Here is a 14,475-nt window from a genome sequence, read left to right as displayed (position 1 = left end):
GGTCTGATTCTGGGAAATAAATCAAAATAACCATGAAAGCAAGTGAAACAACCAGTCACAGAAAGACAAATAGTACAAGATGCTTCTTATTGAGGTATTAAGAATTGTCAAATTTAGGGTCAGCACAATGGCTCAACTGGCTAATCCTCTGCCTCAAGATACCAGCATCCTGTATGTGTGCCAGTTGGTGTCCCAGCTGCTCCACATCCCATCCTGCTTGTACCTAGGAAAGCAATGGAGGATGGTCCGATGCCTTGGGACCCTGCATTTGTGAGGGAGACCCAGAAGAAACTCCTGATTCCTGGTCTTAGATCAATTCCACTCCAGCCATTGTGACCATTGGGGAGTGAACCAGCAGATAAAAGATCTTTCTTCTGTCTCTCTTTCTCTCTGCCTTTCCAATAAAATTTTTTTAAAAAAATAGAATCATCAGATTCGGAGAGTCAAATAGTGAAATGATTGCCAAGGGCAGAGTGGAGGAGATTGGAGAGTTACTGACCAAACAGCATAAAGTTTCCAACACGTTGAAGAAGTTCCAGAGGCCTTCTGTATAGCAATGCTCTTACAGTCAACAACACTGTATCATACAAGAAAATCAAAAGAATTAATATCTTACCGCAATAATTTTTTAAAATTAAAAAAAAACACGAAGTTCGCTGTACTATTGAAATTAATTTATTGCAATGTGGGAGTTGGTGCCATATTGTGATATTAAAAAGTAAGAGAGAGAGAAAAACAGCTTGCAAGGTGAGATTCCAGGTCATCTACAGGAGGGTCATTTTGCATGCTCCGCTGCTTGTGGAGTTCGTTTCTAGAACAAAGTCGTGTCATTGAAGAGTTCATGAGGCAGCCACTGCTGGTTGATCAAGAAGGTAGCTGTGCAATTGAAAGAAGAAGTGAGGGAATTTGGAAGCAGAGCTGAATCAGGAATCCTACCGTCCAAGGAAGAGGTTCACTCTTCAGTAGAACTTAGAGAACCTGTATCCTCCATAGGACACTGGACGGAAGTAGGTGTGGCCAAAGCCTCCGAATCCAGAGCCGCAGCCCAGTGTGCGGAAGTCACCACACCCATAGCCATGTCCGTAACCCAGACCCGTGCTACCAAAGCCACCATGGCCGTAGCCCAGGCCACTGAAGCTTCTGTAGCCGAAGCCATGGCCTCCATAGAAGTTTCCGAGGTGGCACATGCTGTGAGGTGTGGGTTTGTGTGGGTGTCAAGGGTGAGTTTCCCGAGTATGCCTGTCAGCAACTTCTCTGGGACTTATATACCCCCAGTGATGGGTGGGGCAAACCACAAGGACTTACATAATTTTCATTGCAAAGGGTAGATTACATTGAAAAATATCTTATCCATCTGATTATGCAAAAATTTGGGGCAATTTCTGGACACTAATTAGGGCTGTTTCCATTTGATTTCTGTGAAGTTTGGATTCCACAGGATGATTACACTGCCTTCAAAGACAGTGGCCCTCATGTTTAAAGCTCTGTAATCAGACACCACAGCATCAATCACCTCCAATTTCACCACCAGGGATTTTTCTGTCATTATAGTCCTTTCCCAGTATCTCTGATTCCTCACCTGATTCATTCATTTCATATTTAACATGGGCAAATGTTCAGACCAAGAGGCCCAGAGGTAAACAGGAACTCGCCTTCTGGGTTCTCTGAGTTCAGTCTCTTTGCCTCATTATTCAAGCTAACAAGGTCATCAAAGAGCTAATGCCTACTGCCAGTATATGGTTGATAGCAACACAGGATCAAATTTTAACAACAAAGACTCAGCTAAAGTTGTTAATATATAGGTATTGTCATCTGATCTCACAGCCAGGAGTTGCCTAAAAAAACAAAGGTTGTTTTCCAAATTCTGAGTTTCTAACTTTCTATTCTTTAAGGAAACCTTAATAAACTATTTGTTAAAATACAAAGATATCCAATTAAGCAACAAATGAATGTGATGCCTTCTTTCAAGAGGTGGTATTCAGAACTTTGGCATCACTGTTCCTCAACAATCAGCATCAAAACCAAGTTCAACCATACAGGTATAGAATCATTCTCCATCATATGTACCACTTGAGATAGAATTATACAACATTAGAAATGATGTCACATTCTCATTTCTAGGGGATTTAGAGAAAACACCCAGAGTGCCCAGAGGGTAGCTCAGCCCAGACGAGAACCCAAGTCTTACACCTCTCTCCCTATCATTTTCCCACTGTGCTGCATTCCTCCACCACAGTCAAACACGTGGTGCACAGGAAAGGCAAAAGCAGAGTGAATGTCATATATTTTTCTTTTTGCTTTCCCTTCCCTTCTGGAGAGCTTCCTCATTCTGGTGTTGGATCTGGACACAAGTGGCCTGGGCCTTGCCTCTTGTTGGAACTGAAAAAGACTGAAATTAGCAAACTGGAAACTGGCAGTCACAGCCTCACGGAGGTCACCATCAGGATGCTCCTGGCATTGACTGTTCATGAGGTGGGAGAGCAAAAGGAAGTCCGGAAGTTTGGAAGAGACATTGAAACCCAATTCTGCCTTTGCCAAGAATGAAAAGTCAATTTGGTTTCTAAGAGATGGCTATTGAAGAAGCACATGATGAATAAGACAACTCCTTCTAGAGCTGAGAACCATCCATGGTAACAGCTCTCACAGTCCAAAGGCATGGAGTAAACCACCTAAGAAGGACTTGCAAAGGAGCCTATAAGACCAAGCACAGTAAGTTGGTTAGATAGAACTAAGCTTTAATACCCATTGACACGTACAAGAGCCAAATGGGATGGGGGACAGACTGGTCTTCTGCTACACATACTGGCAAACCAGGGTAGGGGGCGGACCTGGTGGGGGTTATTGTGGGTCGCCCCGACTAGGCTGCAGCTCCCACTGGTTTGTGTGAGGGCCGAGTACGTGCTGGGCAGAACCAGACTGGACTGCAACACCCATTGGTTCCAGTGCAACTCGGGACTGAAAACAGAACCAACCCAGCAATTGCAACCACCAGCTGATCGTGGTGATGGACTGTGCCAGGCCCTGTGCTTGCTAGAGCATACAAGAAACTAGTCTGGGAATACCTCAAAGTATCTTTGGAGATCTCCCTAATCGAACTGCTGGACTCAGAACTCTAATCAAGAAAAGACAGAAGACAGAGCAGATCAATCATTCATCTCAGCTATATGTTGGCAGCGATATATGGGGCAAACGGAGACTTTATGATGGACCATATCAATCGGTGGACGACCTCATCGAGCGAAACTGGCAGCGATTCATAACCGGAGAACTATTAACACCACTCGAGCACATATCTCAGAGCATGCCCCACATCCGGGACTCGGGGTGGGCGGGAAACTGGGTGGGGCTTCTCCCTCAATATCCTCCTTTACCTCAGATACAAGATGGAAACAATGTGGACATAATAGTATTACCCACTTCCCTATCCCCCTGAACCTTTTTTTTTTTCTTTTCTTTTTCTTTCTTTAACTGTAATTAACTATGTAAAGATTGTCAACAACACAATAAAATAGATTATAAAAAAAAAAAAAAGAAGAAATAGAAAAAAAAAAAAAGACCAAGCACAGTAGCCCATGGTCTAGCTTATTCCCATGCACTGAATCCATCACAAAGTCCAACACTGAAGGAGTGGTTCTTTTTGAAAAGGTTGCTAAAACCTCTGGCCTTTTCCAGCAGACTTCCATGGAAAGTGTAATCCCAAACTTTCCCTTCCTTCGGGATAGGATGAGGGGCTGCTAGGGGAGACAGAGCAGCTGGTACATGACTCAAATCTCAAAAAGATTGAGCAGGTGAGACACTGGGCTGAGCAGCCCAATGCGTTCCCCTCCATGCTTTTCAAAGATGGATGGTTCTTGGCTACCTGATGGGAATCTGATATCTGTGTTGTGTTCTGGTTGAGCGGGTAAAGAGAACTCAGCATCAGAGGTTTTGAATGGTTCCACGTGGTTCCAAAGAGAAGCAAGGATGCCCACAGTCAACCAAAGAGATCATCAGGCAGGGAGCCAGCCGCTAAGATGCTGCTTGGAGGACTGGTGTCGTGGTGAATCAGATAAAGCTGCTGCCTGCAACGCTGACATCCCATATGGCACTGATTCATATCCTGGCAGCTCTACTTCTGATCCAGCTTGCTGTAAATCACCTGGCACCTGTGTGAGAAACCTGGATGAAGCTCCTGGCTCCTGGCTTCACACAGCTGAGCCCTGGCCACTGTTACCATCTAGGAAGTGAACTAGCAGATAAAAGAGCAAAGGAGCACTCTGCTCGCGCTCTCTCTCTCTCTCTCTCTCTCTCTCTCTCTCTCTCTCTCTGTCTCACACACACATTCTCTCTCTCTCTCTCTCTCTCTCTCTCTCTCTCTCTCTCTCTCTCACATGTACATGCCCACGCATGCTTTTCTCTCTTAATTTTTGAATGAATAAATCTTCAGGAAAAAACTATGCTACTTGTGACGCCCAGTGTGCCTAGGTTTGAAGGTTTGCATCCTAGTTCCATTCCCAATTCTAGTGTCTTGCTAATGCCCACCCAAGGAGGCAGCAGATGATGGTTCAAGTTGTTGAGCCCCTGCCACCCACATGGGAGGCTCAGATTGAGTTATTAGCTCCTTACTTTGGATTGGCCTAAACTAGTCATTCCAGGCACTTAAAGAGTGAAATAGCACATAGAAATACATACGTACATACATACATACATATGTGTGTGTTCTCTGTCTCCTTCAAATAAATAAAAGCTTTTTTAAAAGGGGAAAAAAAGGATTGCAATTCATAGGTCCCAAACAGAAACTGAGAGAAGTCTATGAGACCATGAATCTACTATAAATGGGACCCTTTGCCAGATGATTAGAGGTCTGTGTTTTCTCTTACTCCCTGCTTTAACTCCAGGGCAGTCAGAGCATCCCAGAGGGTGGGGAAGAGAAATGGGTTCTGCTTCTCTCAGAGCTGCAGAATTCCGGGTCTGAGGCAGCTGCAGGTGTGGGAAACTTCTGGAAGTCTTTGAATTTGATTATTGCAGAGCTGAATATTTTCAATCTTGACCTAAAACTATTCTTGAAACTAAAATGATTATAGGGTTTACTTCCTTTTTTTTAATCTAAAAGATGAAGAAAATAGTATGGCATGTGATATTTTATTCAAATGAGGAAGAAGAAGTAGCCTTCGAAATTGTATTTTTATTCATATATTTCAGAGACAGAGCAAAAGCTTCCATTCACTGATATACTCCTTAGATGATTACAGTGGCCAAGGCTGGATGAGGGCTGGCCTGGGACTGAAGCCAGAAACTGGGGCAGAAATCCAGGTATCCCAAATGAGTGGCAGGATCCCAAGGACATCTCATCACCACAACCTCCAGGGTCAGCATCAGGGGAAAGCAGGAATCAAAAATCTGAGCCAGGAGTCAAACCCACGCACTTGGACAGGCATCTCCACAACTAAACACTCATTCCAAAATATTTTTTTAAATATACGTTGTTTATTTAGTCAAGAAACAGACAGAGCTTTTGCTATGGTTTAGAAAACAATTTGGATGTCTGATACAGGTGCGTGAAACCCAGAGTCTCATGTCAATAAACAAAGGCTGGACCTTAATGGGATTCTGCTGTCTCAGAGGAGAAGCCTTGGAAGGGGATTGGACTGGATTGGACTAGGTTGTAGGGTAAAGCCCATGATCAGATCACTGTGGTTCTTTCAAGAGAGACACGTGGGTGTGAAGGAAGAGTGTACTTCTGTCTCAGCTTTCTGGCTCACCATATGATCATCCCTCTATGTTTCTGACCCTCCGCACAGACTCCACTAGCACCCAGGCATCCAGTATTTGGGTTATATGCTTACAAATCAAAAATTAATGCAGCCTATATAGTTGGAGAAATAGCCTCTTTCATAACTGTAGCTCAGGATGCTGGCATCTCATATCACAGTGCATGTTCAAGTCCCAGTGACTCTGCCACTAGAGGATAACCCAAGGCCTTGGACCCCTGCACCTGCATGGGAGACCTGGAAGATCTCCTAGCTTTGGACTAGCTCAGTTCTGGCCATTGCAGCCTTTCGGGAATGAACCAACAGATGGAAGATCTCTTTCTCCCTCTGTTCCTTTCTGTAACTCTTTTAAATAAATAAATATTGAATTTTAAAAAGAGAGAGAGAAGACAAAGAAAATACACCTAGTAGACTGAGGTCAAAGCTTCTTGTATCAAATCTGAAGCGTGATACTCGATGCCACCAGGAATGTGAGACATTAAAACCCTTTCCAAGGAAAAGAAAAAGAAAAGTTCCTCTTCGGTTCCATCTGGGCTGCTCTGACACAGTGCTGCTAAAGCAAAGGGGCTGTAACTACAACCTGTATTTTCAGTCTATTCTGGAGACCTGGGAGGCCTGCAGGCTTGGTGGCCAGGAAGGCGCGCTTCCCAGCTCATAGAGGGCATCTTCTCTCTGTGTCCCCACGCTGCGGGAAGAGTGAGGAAGCTCTGTGGCCGCTTTGATAAGGACAGTCATTCTGACCGTGAGGATGCTGCCTCATTACCCAGTCACCCCCTCACAGCCTGATGGCCTCCCTCGTGACCCGATCATCTCCCTGGTGATCTCACCACCTCTCTCACACCCCGAATGCCTCCCGAGTCACCCCACCTCCTGACACTGTCACCTCAGAAGTGAGGGTTTCCACACACAGTTGGCAGACAGCAGACAGAAACACTCGGCTTACAGCACTGCTCTGGAGTATAAAAGAGAATGTGGGAAGAAGAAGCTGGAAACCTAAGTTCTCAACTCATCCTTTCCAAGGTAGAGACCTATAGGGCAAGGCAGAACCCAGCCAGCACTGTCGGAGAACCACAGTTAAAACAGTGAATCCAAACTCAGAAACACTTCCCCTTCGAAGTAGAAGAGGAAGGAAACAATCCTATTATTTAAAAAAAAAAAAATTTAAAGCAAAATGACAACAGTGGGGGTTGGAGGGGAGAGAGAAGAGAGAGACAGAGGGAAGGATGAAAAAAGAGAGATCTTTCATCCTCTGGTTCACTCCCTAAATGGCTACCATGGCTGGGGTTAGGGCTGGGCTAGGAACTTAGAACTGCATCTGGGTCTCCCACCTGGATAGCAAGGGCTACGGCCATCCTCAGGTGCTTTCCCGGCTGCTTTAGAAGGAAGCGGGATTGGAAACAAAGTAACCACATCTCCAATCAGCGCTGATAGGCAATGTTAGAAGTACAAGTACCACCATGCTGGCCCAATTTCATAACTGAGTATTAAACCAGAATAGACATGAAATGAAAGTACACCATGGTGAAAACTAGAGGGAAAAAAGAAAGGCAAGAAAAGAGGAGGGAAGGTGGGCAGGGGGAGAAGAGGCTGGGCAGGATCATTAAGCTCCTAAATACAAATAAAATAAATCTTTTTTTTTAGAAAAGATTCATTTTTATATTGGAAAGACAGATATACAGAGAGAAGGAGAGACAGAAAGATTTTCCACCTGCTGGTCCACTCCCAACTGACCACAACAGCCAGAGCTGAGATGATCTGAAACCAGAAGTTTCTGCTGAGTTTCCCAAGCAGGTGCAAGGTCCCTTGGCTTTGGGCTGTCCTCGACTACTTCCCCAGGCCACAAGCAGGCAGCTGGATGGGAAGTGCAGCAGCCAGGATATGAACCAGTGCTTTTATAGAATCCTGGCGCATGCAAGGTGAGTATTTAGCCACTAGGCTATTGTACCAGGCCCCATTCACATATCCTATTTTTATGTTTTCACATATAGTATTCAGGGACACCAGCACCCACTAGGTTTCCTGCCCTGGCAATTCATTTTCCAATGAACAGGGGAAGAATTATAGGAAGCAAGCTCAGAAGGGATTGGCTCAAGCTGTTCATCACTCATCGTATGTTATAGAGCTTTGTCTTCTGCTGTGAGTAAGACAGAGAGGTCATCAGAGGGTTTTGATCAGAGGAGCATTGTGAGTTGATTAGGTGTCAGTCACTCATGATTCATAAGGATCTATGGAACAGCACTCTGTCCTCAGGACCATGCTGGGCCTAAGGAGAAGCAGAAGAAGCAAAGCCTTCTGAGGTAATTTACCCTGCTGATAGGGAGATCCCAGGGAGAAGCAGCCACTGAGCCCACCAACCCGCTCAGGCTCCTCAGCCCAAACGATGTTGTGCAGCAAACAGAACAGGCTGGGGGGAAGAAAAGCCAGAGGAAAGGCAGGCCATGGAAGACTGGTGGAATCAGATGGCAGCATGGACAGGTGAAGTCTGAGCTGTGCTAAGGTTGGAGGGCAGAGAAAGAAACAGCACAAGCGGTGGATCGGAACCCTGCATAGATCCAATCTGGAGTGGATTCAAGAAAAAATGAGCAAGGCTGCAGGGGCCTGATGCTGCAGGGGTCAAGGGTTGCCCACGAGGAAGTGCGAGGATGACCCTCGTGCAGCTGATAGCAGGACTGATCCCATCCTCCGCTGCTCTTCACCTCTGGCTGAACTGAGTGGCCACCGATTCGCATCACGGTTTTCCCCTTGTTCTTTTACCAACTGAGTTTAACAAGAGGCAATTATGACAATTACTTGTAATTACAAGTGCCACTCTCTCCACAGTCCGCCCCTTTCCCTCCCAGTCCTGAGACAAAAAATGCATGTCCATCGGTGAGTAAAATTTAAATAACACGAAACTTTTGAGCAAAACGCCAGTTCATGGGGGTAAGGTGGGGATACGTCAATAAAGAATAAAAGAACTGAAATCGTGATTGTTAATTTTATGTGTCAACTTGACCATGGGGTGTGCAAATACTTTGTCAACTATGATTCTGAGTTTGTGGGAGGATATTTCTGGCTGAAACTGAGGAGAGCAGATGAGTTTTCCCAGTACAGGTGGGCATCTTGCAAAGTGAAAGGGCTGAAGAGACCAGGATGGCTGACCTGCCCGATGAGGAGGACATTCCGAAGACATTTCTGCTGGGATGTTGGCTTGTTTTTGACTTTGGTTTGTTTGTTTGTTTGTTCGTTCGTTCCCACAGACAGGAACTGAACATTGGTGCTTCCTGGGTCTTGAGCCTCCCTCCTCACCCTGCAGATCCTGTAACTCTAAATGCCACCATATTTGCAACTTTAAAAATGTTCATAGCTCGTCACTTTTCAGATGAGAAAACAGAGGCCTAAGGATGTGTATTCTTAAGGTTTTCAGGAAAACATAGCCAGTAGGAAGATGTAGATAATTTATAGGAAAAAAAATGGGATTTATGATGAAAATTGTTCATGCAATTGTGGAGCAATGTGCTGTCTCCAAAATGCAAAGTCAGCCAAGTCAGTGGTGTAAAACTAGTTCCAAGGGCCTAAGAACCAGGGGCACCACGGTGTAGGCACCGCAGCAAGTCCAAGGGCCTAAGAACCAGGGGCACCACAGTGTAGGCACCGCAGCAAGTCCAAGGCCCTAAGAACCAGGGGCACCACGGTGTAGGCACCATATTTGTTCCAAAAGCTCTGCCAAGTGTTGGCATTGTGGCATAGCAGGTAAGATCCCACCTGCAAGGCGGTTTATTCTGTAAGAATGTTGGTTTGAGTACTGGCTGCTCCACTCCTGCTCAAGCTCCTTTCTAATGCATCTAGGAAAGCATTAAAAAATAACAATAGCCCAAGTGCTTAGCCCTCTTCTGCCCACAGAAGACCCCCAGATGGAATTCCAGGCTCCAGACCCACTCATAGCTATTTGGAATGTAAACCAATGGATGGAAGATTTTCTCTCTCTCTTTCCCTCTCCCTCTCTCTTCCTCTCTAACTCTGCCTTTCAAATAACTAAATCTTAATGAAGTAATACAAAACAGAAAAATTCTCAGTGACTTGCCCGTGCCTCTACCTTCTTGTCCTAGCCAAGCCCCCGAAGGATTGAGTGATACCTACCTGCACAAATGAGAGTATTTTTTTTACTCTGTTCATTGATTCAGATGCCAATGTCTTCCAGGAACCACTCACAGACAATACAGAAATTATGTCTGACCAGCAAATGGATACACCCTACCCCAATGTAGTTGGTATGAAATTAACTATCACTTACAGATGAACTTCCTTTATCTGTAGGAAGCTGCAGATGAACAGATGGAGAGTTTGAGGTTCTATGAATGTGTGATAAGGACTGAATGAATCACTTTAGGAAAAGTGTACAGCTAAGTGTCTGGCAGGTAATGAGAGATCTATCAGTAGCAAGCCCTATTTCACAATATCATCATCTTATCACCATTGCTGCTAAATTCTTCCTCCACTATAAATACGCTATCAGCAGTGGAGCCCCTGTGCATTCAGTTCAGAGCTACCTGAAAACATGTTTCTATGTGTTCTATCACAGATATGAGGGGCTTTGAGTGTCTTCTTTTGTTAAACACATGATGATCCCCAACCAGTCTCAGATATCACTCAGTACACCTTACCAGCCCTCAGTGCCTGGACTCTTCCCAGTTGCCCACAGTCCCTACCTGCAGCAGCAGGTTCAACAGGGGCCCTTGGCTCCCTCCATGGGGTTTTGCCTTCAGCCTGGATCTTTGTATAATAACCTAGAGCTTGCTTGAGGCACGTCAGAGATATTGAATAGTTACTTGCTTAATGCAAGTCATTTTCCTGTTTTCTCTTCAACCTCCATTAACGAGTGTAATTTAGGGCTGTGTGTGCAGCTATCATAAAGGGCTGCTACATTGTTTTAGCCGTGGTTTATCTTTGACTCCTACTCCACAAGAAATGGAGAAATGTCCTCTAAATTAGTTTTTCTGGCCTGAGTGTCATGAGCGATGTGATTACACTGGAATCATTTTCTAGTCAATGCCATTAATGACTCTCCCTTTTTGGGTGACTGTCAGGGTCCTGTAGCTGGTTTTCCCTCCCAGGCAGTAGAGCAATACTGATATATGTTTATTAGTCACCACACACACATCTTACTGCTTGCTTACTCCTGTTCCCACTTTAGTCCTGATTAAATTCAACATGAACTTTGGCCTTGGACAAAAGAAGAGACAAATATAATGATGCTCCTTGAATGTATGAGGCTGCAACATGATTTGTTGAGATTGGAGATAAGGCAGCACTCTGGAAATGAGGCTAGCACATCAAGAAAAAGCCTGAGTGACCTTTTGCTCTCTCATTGACTAGCACAAGAGAATCATAGCCACGACTTCAACTGAAGAGGCTATGAGAATGTTCCCAGGGACCTGCGTTTTACGTTAATGTGTGAAGCATTGGGGGAGGAAAGAAGAATTACAGTGCACTGGTTGATCAGCTGCTACGAGACTAATCGTAACACTAGACAATATACCACTGATTTCATTCAAACCTACAACAGGCAAATAAGCTTCACTAAACCTGTTTAGCCAAAGCTCTGGGAAGCTGAATATTTTGGCCAAGACCACACAGAGGGAAAGAAGCAAAGTGGAGTTTTGAGCCCAGGACTCTGACTCCAACGCATGGGCTATTTCTCTATGTGTGGTCAAGATGCCAAATGAGATAAACAATGAGACAGAGTTTGGTAAAGAAGAGGGGTACAGATGGGAGAGGAGCATCTCATGACTGACCAGCAGGTGATGCAGTTTCCTTCACTGAGTCTCAGAAACCCCATAGAGGCAAAACAAAGAAAGCAGATGGTTCAGGTGCCTGGGCACCAGTGTCTGAATGGCAGGTGTGATAGAAATGCCAAGGTAGATAGGAAGGCATGGTGGTATCCTGGCTGTGAACTGGGAGATAAGACCAACAAGAGGTGGGAACACACTGGACCCATGAGGGAAGGTCTGCAGACTGAGGAAAGAGTGGGGAGACCAGAGAAAGAGTATCAGGGAAAGCATAGATGATGTTGTCAAAGAAGCAGACTTCAGGATGGGAAATGGTGCAGACAGAGCCTAAAGCAGATTTCATTTTCTACCAAGTTGCTCCCCTCTGGCTGTCAAGGTGCTGGATCTGATAAACTAATTCATGCTATAGTGGCAACTACTGGTAGATTTAATGGGCTGTACTGCCAGGGTTATCTGTGTTTAAATAGAAACCTTTTCCCAGACCAAGCAAAAGTACTTAAAAGATAAAGGAGTCTGTAGTGATAGAGTGACAGGCACTACAAACAGATGCTCAGGGTTGTGACTGTGAGTGATAGTTTGCCTGGATTGAGGCCACCTCTTAGTACTTCCTTCAAATCTTATTACACAAGCAAGGTTTAATCTGTATTGGAAAGCCTGGCTTGCCTGAAGGATAGCACTCCCTTTTTAATTTACTTTTTTGAGAGGCAGAGACAGGAAGAATGTTCCCATCCAATGGTTCCCTTCTTCTCAAAATCCTGCACTGGATCAGTTTGAAGTTGGGAGCTAGGAATTCAATCCAAGCATCACACACATAGGTGGCAGGGACCCAATCCCTTGAACTGTCCCTGCTGTATCCTAGCAACTGCACTAATAGGAAATCAGAACCAGGAATCAAACCCAGGTACTATGATGTGGGATGTGAGCAGCTTTCCTGGTGTCTGCTGGTAGCTGAATATCTGTCCCTTAAAAGCTACTTTTAAAAGGATGAAGGCTCCCAATTTTGAGGTCTTCTTCTTACACCCAGAGTCCCCTTATGCTCTCCGCAGCCATTCCCACTAGTCTCTCTTTGGACCACTCCTTCTCTATCCTGTCTATGTCTTCTACTCCACACCAGCCACCTGGCCACAGCTCCATCCTTCCTGAATGACTTCCCACAAGTTATCTTCTCTCTATCTGGAAGCTCTTCCATCAGCTTTTCCCTTGGCATGTCATCCTCTTGAAGTAGGTCTCTGCCTAAAGTCACCACTTCGGGACTCTTCCACACCCTGTACCCACCAGTGCCAGCACTGCCTCCCAGGCTATGCTCGTTGGATTGATGACCTCTTTCTCCTGCAGAAAAGACAACGTCCATGCTAGCAGGGCAGGTGCAGGGGAAGATACTCACATATTCTCTGTTGATAGCACCATGCCTCACCACCAAGCAGAGGATGTGTAGGAATAGATGCATGTACCACGTACACGTGGGGAGCTGCTCCCAGATTTGCCGGAACCTCGATGGCTACCCCTTTTCTAGGTGAGTCCCGGGGGTCTGTGTAGCGAGTCTGGGCCTCCCCTACTGCTCGCCATGTGGCTTGAGCTGGGGGGAGGAGCCAGGAAGGGTGGGACTGGGGCCCAAGGACTTGAACTTCCGGCAGGCAGCTACCTTGCTGCCTGCCGGGGGGCCTTGGGATGGCCACACCTCAAGCCTGGGAACACACAGTAGCTACCACGTACATGTGGGGAGCTGCTCCCAGATTTGCCGGAACCTCGATGGCTACCCCTTTTCTGGGTGAGTCCCGGGGGTCTGTGTAGCGAGTCTGGGCCTCCCCTACTGCTCGCCATGTGGCTTGAGCTGGGGGGAGGAGCCAGGAAGGGTGGGACTGGGGCCCAAGGACTTGAACTTCCGGCAGGCAGCTACCTTGCTGCCTGCCGGGGGGCCTTGGGATGGCCACGCCTCAAGCCTGGGAACACACAGTAGCTACCACGTACACGTGGGGAGCTGCTCCAGGGCGGCCAGTGCGCCATTTGGTGCCAGGCTCTGACTGCTGGCCACCCGGCCAGAGAGTTTCTACTTTTGGTTCATTGACCTGCTGCCTGGGAGGCTCCCTCCTGAACCCATAGTGCTTGGTGCATGAAGCACTGTGCTTGCTAGTAACCTGATCTCTGAACACCTCAAAGTCTCTTTGGGGATCCCTTCAATCAAAATGGAGGAAACAGATTGCTGGCAATGAGGGAATCCTAAATGAACTTGAGGCTTGCAGCTAATGGTCCTCAGAACAACCATGGGCAGGTGTGTGATTTACGGCTAGGAACAGGCCCAATCTGGGAGGTAAGGGGACGCCACAACTGGGATGAGGCTCCCACCAAGGAGTGTATGTGCTGGAATTGGGGCTGCGTTCTATCTAGGAAACAGTTGTAGTCACCCGAGGCACTAGTGTGGGCTGGGATTGGATGCACCAGGCCGGTTCAGATCCCAACACCATCTGGTGTTATGGAGAACCAGGGTAGATGTGGGACTGACTAGGCTGGGTCTCACTCCTCTTTTGAGCCATGTGTGAGCTGTATGTGGGTATGGACGAGCCATGGCTGGGCTGAAACATCCAACATCAAGAACCAGAATGGGGTGAAAGCCAGCCAGGAAAAACCACTGTTCCTGCTAGGACAGGAGGTGAACTGAGTAGGGTTGGCTCAAGAACCCCCTGGCAAGCGCAAAATCTGGCATTGGGAGGGGTTCTGATGGAGGAGCCTGGGCAACTCCTCTGGCAGGACACAGTCCCTGCAGGTAAGTGCAAGAAGCATGATAGGAAACAGCCCAGAATAGGCCATGGAAAGTTTCCCACTGGCATACATTCGGCATGGGTCAGGAGCAGACCGGGCTGAATCAGTTCATGTCAACCACTGGCAAATCCGATCGCCAAAACAGAGTGTGGGATGGGCCGGGTTTGGTTGTGACAAAACCAGTACACATTATGGAATGC

General features: G+C 46.4%; 1 long non-coding RNA gene across 1 annotated transcript in view; it reads right to left on the bottom strand.

The window, feature by feature from the left end:
• Window positions 1-809: 809 nt before the first annotated feature.
• Window positions 810-14,475, bottom strand: part of LOC131479805 (uncharacterized) — a 36,601-nt gene continuing 22,935 nt past the window's right edge. The window contains exon 3 of the long non-coding RNA XR_009245102.1: window positions 810-876. This is a non-coding gene — a long non-coding RNA (uncharacterized LOC131479805). The remainder of the gene's footprint in view (window positions 877-14,475) is intronic.

This window comes from Ochotona princeps, chromosome 3 (genome assembly GCF_030435755.1).
Source record: "Ochotona princeps isolate mOchPri1 chromosome 3, mOchPri1.hap1, whole genome shotgun sequence".
NCBI classification, from domain to species: domain Eukaryota; kingdom Metazoa; phylum Chordata; class Mammalia; order Lagomorpha; family Ochotonidae; genus Ochotona; species Ochotona princeps.
Note: the sequence above shows the minus strand (reverse complement) of the source record. Positions and strands in the feature narration are given on the sequence as shown.